Source organism: Epinephelus lanceolatus, chromosome 7, assembly GCF_041903045.1.
Source record: "Epinephelus lanceolatus isolate andai-2023 chromosome 7, ASM4190304v1, whole genome shotgun sequence".
Classification (NCBI taxonomy): Eukaryota; Metazoa; Chordata; class Actinopteri; order Perciformes; family Serranidae; genus Epinephelus; species Epinephelus lanceolatus.
In genome coordinates this window covers 19,213,333-19,226,602 of record NC_135740.1, presented here as the reverse complement: position 1 = coordinate 19,226,602, position 13,270 = coordinate 19,213,333, and positions in this window count along the sequence as shown.

Genomic DNA, 13,270 nt, shown 5'->3' with positions numbered 1-13,270 from the left:
TTTTATTAAAAATACATGTACATGTGTCATGCAGAATGTATTCTGTGGTGAGTTGCGCCTCCTATAGGAAGCTCTTTGTGGACGAGTTTGACTGATGAATGTGAGGCTTAACCTCCTCTCAACCCTGTACTCCGCGTGTAGTGTTTAATTGCATGAATATTTCAACAGTTACTGCAAGTCCTTTCACATGTTGTATCAGCAAGATCGCAAGTTTTTAGATACCCACTTGAATAATTCATTTTAACACACAATTTTGTGCAATCCTCTCTGTTTCTTGCAGAGCTTGGATATTGGAAAGCCAATAAGGCAGATCAATGGGCCTTTTCCTGTATTAATACCTCATGTTATCTAAATTCTATCAATGAAGCTGACCCTTTGTCTCTGTTTTTCTCTGTAAATTATGAACCAACACAAACAAAGACAAGCACTCATGCATATGCTTCAGTGAGTGGGGCCATGCATGGATATTCACTCTCAAATGTCAGTAGAAGATCTGTCTATTAGACTTGTTTCCAAATTGCCTATTTGGCCAAAACAACAACATGGAAAATGAGAAACACAGTATTTCAAATGTCCATACATCACATATGAGGCTGTGAGTTGAATTGTGAGCTGCAGATTAGACCTATACACTTATTTCAATATTTTTCCATTCAAAGTAATCAGAGATTAAATTTTCAAAAGGTCAGCTGGAATAACACAGCCCAAGGCAAACTTGAGGCACACCGTTTCAGGAGGGTCCACGTTCAATAATGTATGAATGCATGCTGTTTCATTAAAATAGATCCCAATTCAGCGATGTCTTTGATGAATATCCCATTACTGAGATAACCCTTTTATGCAAATAAAATGTCAGTGTTTTGACTGTTTTCTGGCCAGAATTCAGAGTGCAATGATTCAGTGCCCATTTTTCAGCTGGGCAGCTTTGAGAGCGATTGCACCCCACAGTCAGCCTGCTCCTAGCAAAGCGGGATGGCACTCCGGAGCTGTTTCAGCATTACTGATGATTATTCTGTGCTTTGTCATGCACTTGCATGCAAGATTGGGACAGTCACTAATTCATGATAAAGCTCATACATAATATATGTCTGTTTTGCTTTGATATAATAGATGACTTTTAACTGTAGTTACTGAGAGTCAGCAAGACTCGATGGTGATACTATGCGGATTTCTTTTATTAGGTAACGTTTATCAATTTGTTTCTTACTTTTGCATCCATTAGAGTGACTTACAGTTATATGTGTGCTATAAGTGGATTTGTCATATTATTATCACACCTCACTGAGCTGTCCCTATGCATATTTTATTCCTTTTCTTTACTGCTGTATTGCTGACTGTATGTCTACACCTCTTTGGTTCACATTATAATAAATATTTCATCACAAACAGAATTTATTTCTTTCTTTTTACAGTGCAATATGTGATATGCCCCTTTACCATTTCTTCAAGAAAATATTTTCCAGTGTACTTCGATTTAGGTCCAAGGGTATGTCAGTTTATCCATATGGATAAGCCTAATTTTTATTTAGCCTTTCAGCTGCCATGCTTCAATGAATGGAGAGAAAAGCTTCTGGAAACTCAGAATACAAATGAGAGTGCTTCGACACATGCCGTGTCAGAAATGATAAGTTTTAATATTTTCCCATCCAGCTCCATAGTGCCCTCCTAGACTCCAGATTACTGACAGGCCACTTCATATTTCTAGAGTTTGAGTGAGCGCAAGGTTGCAGGACTCACCGATAGCTGATGACCACAGGTCATCCCTTTGATAGAGAGGGTCATGGTCTCACCTGCTTCGCCCTGCCACTTGGCAGCTTGCCTTTTTCAGGAGCATACTGTAGTTTTTTTACACTCTTGTCTTGTGCATATGACAGGTGATACTGAGGCCAATGGCCCTTTCTTGTTTGTTTTTAAAGCAGCTGCCAGAGATAAATGAACTTTAACCACTGAATAAACAGAAGTAGATGCTGATGCTGTGAGTAAAGTAGCTAATATCAACATAAAGCATACAGTAGATGTTATCATAAACTCAAACGTACTGATTTATTTATAGTTTTAATAAAATAGTGACTAAAGGTAGGGTTTTCAAACCGGTTTGATATTGACACACCGGACCAAATTTTACCACAAGGTGTTGCACTTGACTCAGCAACCACTCCCAAGTGGAACATAATGACACCATGTCCCACCAGCAAACGAGCATGTGACTATCGCATTGCATCTCATAAAATCAACCCTCTCTGTCCATGGTGAATCTATTAAATATGCACTTCTGTTACGTCATGTAAATAAACCAGGTAACTATCAGCTGTGCGCTTGGGATCAGACTGGAGACGTAACCACTTAAAACATGGGTGAGTACTTGATATCTTCCAACATTTGCACTTTTTAACCAGAAAACACGCGTTTTATATTGTGATATTATTTGGAAATGACATACAATATAGCCAACTGCAAGTAGGTTGTAATTAGCAATGGCCACTTACCAGAAACTTTCAGCTCCCTGGCGATCACCCTCTGGCAAGCTACTACTTTGTTTTGTTTTTCGTAGTGAAATAAGCAGGTAACATGTAGATAATTCCTCAATTTAACTTCATGAACCAGACATTCGTTTTCTACTGCAGCACTTTCAAAGCAAGCAACAGGAATGAATACAAACAGGGCATCTATCATTGCTCACAGCCATTTAAGACATCAAACCCAAAATGTTGCCATATTGGTGCAATTTGTTTTCTTTCTTTCTTACTAGCTCTGCCGTGTATCGTTTTGTCACCCCAAGAAAACACATGAACTTCCTAATGAACAACCCTAGTGTTTCCCTGATAATGCTACATTGTGAACAACAAATCTGTGCTGGTTTCGACAAGAAGAGAGCTAGGTAACATTAGCTCTAAGCAGCTCGTGGCCACAACTAACTGCTAACAGGTTGCACTGAGTAACATTATGATGCGTTCAAGCTCTATTCAATAAGAATGAGTATTGGGCAAAGGTAAATTATGACACTGACTCATGATGTGTTTGATGTAATTTTGTAAAATGTAGTTTTTGGCAAGAAAGTTGAATAAATGCAGCTGTTTGAAGGAGAATATTTTCACAGCAATATAAAGTAGATATTTATAATATAAATTTGTTTGACTGAATTTGTGCTTGTTCAAAGATAGTGTAATGAAGGGCTGGCACTGTCTCCCTTGCACAAAAGGGGGAATAAATAACAACAAATCAAATAAAATAAAGTTTATTTATATAGCACATTTACAACCAACCACAGCTGACCAAAGTGCTGTACAGAATAAAAGAATGACACACAAATAAATAGCAATATAAAATGTACAAAAATATAAATAAGATTAAAACTGGTAAGAACGATTACAAACATGAAAAGATTATAAAATACTAAAATATTCAAATCACTACTGACAACCAAAGGCCATTGAAAACATGAACGTTTTAAGTGTCAACAGAGGGGGAGCATTTGATTGAGATGGGAAGGCTATTTCAGAGCTTTGGAGCAGTGACTGCAGAGGTACGATCTCCCTTACCCACCAGCCTCGATTGTGGAACCCTTAAAAGACAATGTTCAGAGGATCTGAGAGGTCGGGAGCTGGAGTAGGGGCAGAGGAGTTCAGCAATATACTGGGGTGCCAGCCCATTTATGGCTATAAAAAATAAATAAAAGAACCCTGAAATCAATCCTGTATTTGAAGGGTAGCCAGTGCAGGGAAGCTAGCACTGGTGTAATGTTGTCAAAACAAATTGAACAACAACAACACAAAAACACTGACTCAGCTATCAGCCAAACAGTTATTTTGGACATCTTTATTGATATCGGCCCAGAATTTCAGTCTGTGCATCCCTAGTACTAACGTAATTTAGTGCTATAATGCCATCAGCACAGGTTGCTGATGTAGGCTACTTTTTGATTTTCCAGAAAGCGTGATAATGACAATTGTCAGTTTGCATAAAATCAAACCGGTTTAAGCTCTTACACCTAATCACACCAACAACACCGGAAATCAGCCCAACATGATCTACATTAGAAAATACTTGCATGTTTTACACTGAGCCATATGTGAATTAACCTCAAGTTAGCCCAAGTAACTTTCTTGATTGGTCAACAAGGAAATGAAAATGCAAACTATACAATATACCTGATTGCTTCACGGTCAATTAAGGCTTAGGGGAAGGCAGATGAAATCAATGCTGTTCTTCCAGAGGATTTAATGGAGAATTAAGACATGTTAGGAAATGCCCAACATCTCCCGCCATTAAAAACTTTAAGGCTTGTGTGGGAGTCTGTGTGTAAATAAAAGAGGGCAATAATAAGCTCCCTAGTCCTGATAATTGCAGTCAATTTAGCTATGAGTAGATGTGAGGGTGAATGGAGCTGGTGTTATCTACATGGGACCAGCCTGTGATAGTAACGCAGAGTCCCGGGGTCCTGGGAGACTAATAACACAGTAGGATTACTGAGCGCTCACTCCGCTTGCACCAAGGACATTTGCCAATAACAACTTTATCTGCCTCCTCCATGCGCCTTGGGTTCTGGCATTTGTAACTGCTGGAAATTAAGAATCGCTTTGTTTTGTCTCCAAGCTGGGGATTGCTGACTGTGGCTGTAATCAAGACAAAAAAAGATTCTTTCAAAACCTTTTTGATAAAACCTTGAGCAATTTCATCATGTCACTGTCATTTTGCCACGTTCTTATCAGCTGATTAATCAGGGAGAGTTGTCTGCTGCTGAAGACAACCGTTTGAGGTTTCTAAGGATTTTCTGTGTGTTTTCATAAGACGACTGCAGTCCCCATCCTTCACAGGGGTGTCATTATTTCACAACCTACTAACCTATTAATGGGGGCTGACAAAGGCCTCAAATTTTGATTTGCATAGATTTATCAAAGCCATTTTAACCTCCATCATTTTATGCCCATGTCTCGTAACCATTTCACATCTCTTCAAAATCACCCATTACAATCTACCATACATGGTTATGATGTGATGTGTATTTGTTACAACATATCCTGCAACTTGAGCTGGAACAATTAGTTGACAGTTTACGGCTTGGATGCGTGTGGCTTATGGTCTGGCATCTGGTCGCTACCTTTTTATTAAGTCCCAATGTTACTTGTGTGCTGTGGCCAGAAAAGTCCTAAACACAGCAAAATAAGAAGAAAAGAAGAAAATACAGGCAGAGGTCAGGGTCTCTACAGATACATACACAGCTACACACTTCTAGTGGGTGATAAGTGAGGAGTGAGAGTGATTACATCTGTAAGAGTCTATACACATTTTTTTAAGGAAAAATCCTGCGCAGTATATCTTTATTTGTTTGAGTCATTTTCCAAGCAAACAGCCTAAATATTGTGTATCTCCAGCTTTATGATAGTAAATCTATCTTGAGTATATCATATATGTTTGGGTTTTGGACTTTGAAAATGTCAACCTCAGTCTGGGAAATTAAAATCGGATTAAAAGATTCAGCATGTCATTTAAATTTTCTGCATGACGCGCACAGGAAAAACAATCTGTTGTTAGATATATTAACACTATGCCAGAAACCTTACATTTATTTCATTTTGTTACAGGTTGATTGCATAGGTGGAATATGGTCTTATTACAAAATGCAAGTCTCCTTCATAAGTAATCCAAGGCACACTGTAGGGTTTGTGCAAAGTTAAAATGCATTTACTTTAGGCTACATGGCAGTATTCTAATTCTTTTTTTAAAATACATATAACTATGTAGAACAAAGGTTTTATATTGCACAATGTGCCTCAGAAGGCCTGCATTTTGTATTTTTTACTGAGACTGTGCTGCAACCATGCAATGAGCCCTTAACAAAATGGAATAAGCACAGCACACCTGAAGTATCCAAAGAGCACCTATATGTGATCACCACAAAGACTCAGCAGTGTTTCTACTCCAAAAAAGTTGCACTGGACACTGTAATCTGTTGATTAGTTAGTCAAGACATTAATATACAGGTGAATTAATAACAAAAAATGACCCATTAGATGTACCCTGATTCATAAAACGACTAATGAAACTGTAGCGTCTGACAGGCTGTGAGTTGAGCCTGGCCACATGAAGATCAAATTTCATTTTAGGTGGGAGGGGTGTTGAGCTGCGCATGTTGCGGTTGTTTACTAGAAATTTCATGGGTTTTGTGGGTGGTGACAAAAGGAGACATGGCAGAGTAAGTCTCTCAAGAAAACTAAAACTGTGCCAGTATGGTAGGGTTGCCCCCTGAAAGTCTGAGATTTGAATTGTCGGTCAGAGGCCCCTCAATCAACTGAGACTGCAGTCTCAGTTGATTGAGGGGCCTCCCATATTGGCACACCCTGAGGTACCTCTGAGGGCATTTTGGTCCCCAGATTTTGCTGCAGATTGAAGGCTCTTGACTTTCACGCTGCTCTTTGGTAAAGGCAGCAGCGGACACGATGCAGCTGCCTGGAATAGAGGAGACTTTGCACCATAAGGCTCTAAAATAATATTATCTTCTCTCTCCTGCTCGGAAGTGGTAAATTTCCAGCTCACAGCAAGTTAATATGATATTGTCTCTGGCATTTGTTTGATTTGTCTGTTGCACATTTCCGATCTGTCGTTACATTACATGAATGCTGCTGTCACACTGAAAGTTCCTCTGAACCCCATTCAAGCTCTCAACATGATGGTGTCACAATGATGACTGTATATATGTCATGATGATGCCATGATGATGACATGATGACATCACGATGATATTTTGATGACATGATAATGACATGATAAAATCATGATGATGAAATGATGATATCATGGTGACAACATAATGTCACAATATTAACACAATGACATGATGATGTCATGATGACAGCATGGTGATAGCATCATGATGATGTCATGATGACAATATGATGATGACATTTTGATGACATGATGATAATATAATGATGTAATGATGACGATATGATGACAACATGATGATGTCAACAACATGATGTCATGACATGATGATGACATGATTCTGTCATGATGACAATATGATGATGACATTTTGATGACAACTTTTCAAGTTGTCATGATGACAATATGAAATTTTGATGACATAATAACATAATGATGTAATGATGATGATATGAAAACAACATGATAATACCATGATGATGAGATCATGATGATGGCATGATGATATTTTGATGTCATGATAATGACATGATGACATGATGATGTCTTGATCACCACAATTATGCAGACGACACTCAGATCTATGTCTCACTGACAGCAGGTGAATATGGACCAGTGGATTCACTCTGTCACTGCATCCAACAGGTCAGTGTGTGGATGCAAAACAACTTTCTCCAGCTAAATTCAGACAAGACTGAAGTCATCGTATTTGGTCCACAGAAACAAAGAGAAAGTGTCAGCAGTCACCTCCAGTCTCTCTCTCTAAAACCTACAAATTAGGTTAGAAATCTCGGGGTAATAATAGGGAATAATAGGAAATATTCGGTAACCGAATATATTCAGCGGAATATTGCAAAAAACACACATTCGGTATTCGGTGGAATAAGTTAAAAGCAAGGCCGAATAATAGCGGCATGTTTTGATAATGCAATCAAACAGCGTGCCTTGACGGGCGGAGGAAAATGTCGGTAGTGTGGCGATCCATCCGTCACGGCACTCGCATTTGCAACTAAAAATAGTTTTGAGCGAGCAAAATAGGCTTAAATCATTCAGCACGCTGTGCGAGCAGCCTACAGATTTCAACCAGCAGCAGAAACGAAAGGCGAATCCCACCGATTGTGGGTTGAACGGGGGTCACAGACACAGACAGTAATGTATTCCTGTCAATTACGGCGGCCATCGGCTTACCGGGCGACCGAGAAGTCGGCTCCAATAATATCCTCTTCTTGGTGTCATGACTGCCCAGAAGTACCTGAACAGCCGAGCCAGCCGAACACAGACCGTACGTGACGTGTCAGAGGAGAAACAAGCCGTTCACGGCCCACAAACCTCACCGCACTTTAGGGACTGTTCATTACTTATGAAGGGACTGTCAGGGGAGGAGGGTGGCTGGTTGATTCTTATTTTATTTATTTATTTTATTTTGATCCCCCCTATGTTCATCACTCATTGATGCTGTTTTTGAAGTATGAATAAGTCAATAAGTAATTTATTCCATTGAAATATCATTGATGTATTACAGAAAAGTGATTCATCTTTTTATAAATGACAAAAGGCACATCTGCCTCATTTTCGCTGTGGTATCGTGATACTACTCAGAACCATGGTATTTTCATTGGTATCGCACAGTGGGTCCCAATTTTGGTACCATGACAACACTAATCTGGAGGGGATTCATCTGCAAAAACTAATGAAAAACTAAACAATGATATTCGGTACTCGGTATTCGGCCAAGCGTTTAATAATATTCGGCTTCGGCTTCGGCTTCGGCCACAAATTTTCATTTCGGTGCATCCCTAGGTAAAAATGGACTCAGAGTTGAACTTTAACAGCCACATCAAATCAATAACATCAGCAGCTTTTTACCATTTAAAAAACATTGCCAAAATCAAAGGTATAGTGTCTAAACCTGACTTGGAGAGACTTATCCATGCATTTGTCTCTAGTAGGTTAGACTACTGTAACGGCCTGCTCACTGGCCTCTCCAAACGGGCCGTAAGACAGCTGCAGTACATCCAGAATGCTGCTGCTCGGGTCCTGACCAGAACCAGGAAGTACGAGCACATTAGTCCTGTGCTCAGGTCTCTACACTGGCTTCCTGTGGCTCAGAGAATAGACTTTAAAGCAGCTCTGCTTGTGTACAAGTCTCTCCACGGCCTAGCACCAAAGTACATCTCTGACATGTTAGTGCCATATGAACCATCTCGGACTCTGAGGACCTCAGGGACCGGCCTCCTTCTGATGCCCAGAGTCAGGACTAAACATGGGGAATGATGATGATGATGTCATGATGATAACATCATGATGTCATAGTGAAAACATAATGATGTTACGATATTGACAACAATGACATGATGATTTCATCATGATGTCATGATTACATTTTGTCATGATGCTGCCATGATGACATTGTGATGATGACGACATGATGATGCCATGATGACATCATGATGATTATGACAGGATGATGTCATGATGTTGCCATGATGACATGATGATGTCATGATGATGACATGATTATGTCATGATGACGATGATGATGACATTTTGATGACAATGGATAACATAATGATGTAATAATGACAATATGATGATGACATCATGACAACATGATGATACGATGTCATGATAATTTCATGATGATGTCATGATGAAGATATGATGACAACATAGTGACATCATGATGATGGTGACATGATGCTGTCATGATATGATGTTATGATGTCATGATGACAACAACATCATGATGACGACATGATGATGTCAGGTCATGATGATGACGACATGATGTCATGATGACGTCATGACCATGACATCATGATGTCATCATGATAACATCATGATTATGTCATGATGACAATATGCAATGACATTTTGATGACATGATGATAACAATGATGTAATGAAGACATGATGACAACATGATGATTTCGTGATGTTGACATGGTAATGTCATGATGATGTCACAATATTTTGATGACACGATAATGGCACGATGAGATCATGATGATGACATAATGATGTCATGATGACAGTACACTATGTCATGATGATGGCATGATGATGTCATAATGACAATATGAAGACAACATGATACGATGCCATGATTATGACATCATGGTGATGACTGCATGATGATGCCATGATGACATTTTGATGACATGATACTGACATGATGATGACATGATGACATCATGGTGATGTCATGATGACGACATGATGATGTGGCTGGAAGGGGATCGCCGGGGAGCTGAAAGTTTCCGGTAAATGAATTTGCTAATAACAATTTACTTGCTGTTGGCTATATTCTACATAATTTCCAATGAATATTACAATATAAAATGTGGGCGCTCTGTTTAAAAAGAACAAATGTAGCAAGATAGCTACTGACGCATCTTTTAAGTGGTTACGTCTCCAGCCTGAGCTCGAGTGCATAGCTGAGAGGGAAGTCTACGGGGTTTGTTTACATGATGTAGAAAGAAGAAGAATATCCGCACACTGAATTACGCCGGATTTCCACTGGATGCATGTCCGTTGCGGAACGGCAGCGGTGGTTATCCGCTGCCTGCTCCGCCGTCCATCAATACCCACTGGCTGCGTGGGTATTGATGGACGGCGTCCATGGTGTTCACGGGGTGAAATGACGTCTGAAAACCTCTGACCTGTTAACTTCAGGCCTGCCTCTGCCCATTATGTAGTTTTTAAGGTGTAGTGCAGGGAAATATGATCCGCCGTGAACACTGTGTATTTTATTTTGAAAATTAACCGGATGTTTTATTGTGTTTCTGTGCACAACTTCCTGCCCCACTTGATCTACTCTGTGCTGAATTGCTGCAGTGTGCTCCGGTGTCCAGCAAAAATAGAAGTCCTGTGTATCTGTTGCGGAGGGCTCCGGACCGCCGCAGCTGTGACGGAGCCGGAACGCAGCACAGCCGCAGCCAGTGGAAACACACACATTGACTAGAATTGAATCCTATCAGCTCCAGTTTACTTTATTGACTAAAATGCAACGTTTCGACCCAAATGGTCTTCCTCAGGCAACTTCAAAAGAATGAAATGGCAGGTGGCAGGTATATACTAAGAGTCAGGTGACATCCCACCCACGTTATTAGAAGAAACTATTAGAAAAAACTTTTTTAGAATTTTTTAGAAAATGTTTTAAGATTTTTTTTTTAGAATTTTATAGAAACAGGATTATAGTTTTAAAAGGAATACAGTTTTTAAAGGAACACTGCTTGGAGAATAAAAACACCAAATACCAGTTCACAAGAAGGGCTTAATGTCAAAATCCTCATTAAGGCCATTAGGTGACATGGTATTGAGAAAGAAGATCCAGTAGGTCTCCCTTTGAAGGAGTCTTCTTTCAATGTCACCACCCCTACGCTGTTTTTGAACTCTCTCCACTCCTAGATAGTGCAGAGCACTAACATTGTGGCCTGCTTTTTTAAAATGGGCCGCAACAGGGCTGTGCTCATCGCCCGATCTGATCTTGCTCCTGTGTTCACTGCTTCTAGTACCCTGGATGTTTTCCCAATATACGCAAGGGCAACGGATCATGTAAATCACATATGTGGTACTGCATGTGATGGCCCCACGAATAGAAATGTTGCGACCTGTGTGTGGATGGGTAAAAGTTTTGCACCTCTGCATGTAGAGGCATTGGGAGCAGCCCCCACATTTGTAGTTACCATCTGGTAGACTGAGATGTTTTGGTGTGTTTTGGGGGCTAATGTCAGATCTGACCAGGCTATCCCTGAGGTTGTTAGGACGTTTAAACACTAGTTTGGGTGGTTCAGTGAACACATGCTTGAGTTTAGGGTCTGAGTTTACAATATGCCAGTGTTTTTGGATTGTCTCCCTAAACTTAGCACCAAGGGGGGAGTATCTGACACAGCACATAGTAGAGTTACGGGTGGGTGCCTTTTTTCTAGGTTTGAGGCACTCTTCTTGTGTCATCTGGTCATAGCGCCCCCTGGCTGCAGCAACCCACTCCTGTCTATAACTCCTATTAAGGAACCTGTTGGAAAGGCTTTTTGTGAACTGGTATTTGGTGTTTTTATTCTCCAAGCAGTGTTCCTTTTAAAACTGTATTCCTTTTAAAACTGTAATTCTATGTTTGTTTGTTTTTTGCAAAACTTTTTCTATACAATTCTAAAAAAATCTTAAAACATTTTCTATATTTTGTGAATCTGTATTCTTTGCACTTATTGTTATGCAAATCCTTTGTGCATACTAAGTAGCCATTATATGCCTATATATGGCTCACCTGAACAACTGTCTGATTGTTTGATTGACAGATGACGTGGGTGGGATGTCACCTGGCTCTTAGTCTATATATATATATCTGCCACCTGCCATTTCATTCTTTTGAAGTTGCCTGAGGAAGACCATCTGGGTCTAAACATTGCATTTTAGTCAATAAAGTAAACTGGGAGCTCTAATTCAGTGTGCAGACTTTCTTCTTCTTTCTGCATGGACCCCTATTATCCAGCACCTGGCCAAAAACAGGACTGGATGTGTGCACAACTACTCTGTCTTCTTGCTTACATGATGTAAAAGAAGTGCATATTTAAGGAATTTAATGTTGAAAGAGGGCTCCAATATAACCTGATTCAAGCTCATAGTCAGAGGCTCATGTGCTGTTAGGACATTCATTAAGCTCTATTCGGGAGCTGCTGCTGAGTTAAGTATGACACCTAGTGATAAAATACAGTATACCAGTCCAGCTCATAATATTAAACCGGTTCGAAAATGTTCTCACTGGCCCACCCCTAGCAATAACCTGATCACATTACCTGTAAACAGCATGAACAATAGCTCTTGTCGCACAGCATGTATGACTTCTCATACCTGTGGTACAAATGCAGATGTTCCCCCTTTAATTTGTGCCATAGCGGCACACTGCATGTTAAGAAAAATGTTGCCCCTCTTCCCTGAAATGAGCCAGATGCTCCTGACATTGCTGCACCGTAGGGAACACCTGACATTAACACAGTGTTCTTCAGGGCTGTGTTTAATATGTATAGGAGCCCTTTTGTCTTTTAGCAGACAGATCCCTCATTGGTGTGCCTCACCGTCTCACTAGCTTGAAGAGATGAATTCAAACACTGACCCCCATTCAGCAGCTAGCATGCACACGCCTGAGGTGATGAAGTAAAGCGCAGACGGAAATGTTTTGAAATGCTGTCAGTTGGGTTTAAATTTGTTTAAACACACTCATCTCTCACATGTCAATTGTTGGCGTAGAGTTCAAACCGTGTGCTCAGCCTTGTTCCTCCCAGGCTAAGCTAAGTTTACAGCTTAATTGCTGCCTAGGGCTCGGCCTCTCTAGCTAAGAGGTATCAAAAGGGATCTCAATGGACATGTCTCAGATCTCCCCCACCCCAATTAGTTTCCATAGAAACCATAGAAAATGCATATTAAAAGTCACAACATTTTGGCTTTGTTTGATCTTTATCACTGAATTCCAGCAAACAGAATAAACCAGGATGTGCCACTGCATAGCTGCCAAATATGATCCATTACTCCCATAAATTTGTCTTTACGGTTGCAAAATGTGTGGCTGTGAGATGTTTGAGTGCAATTCAATTAAACTAGAATCCTTACA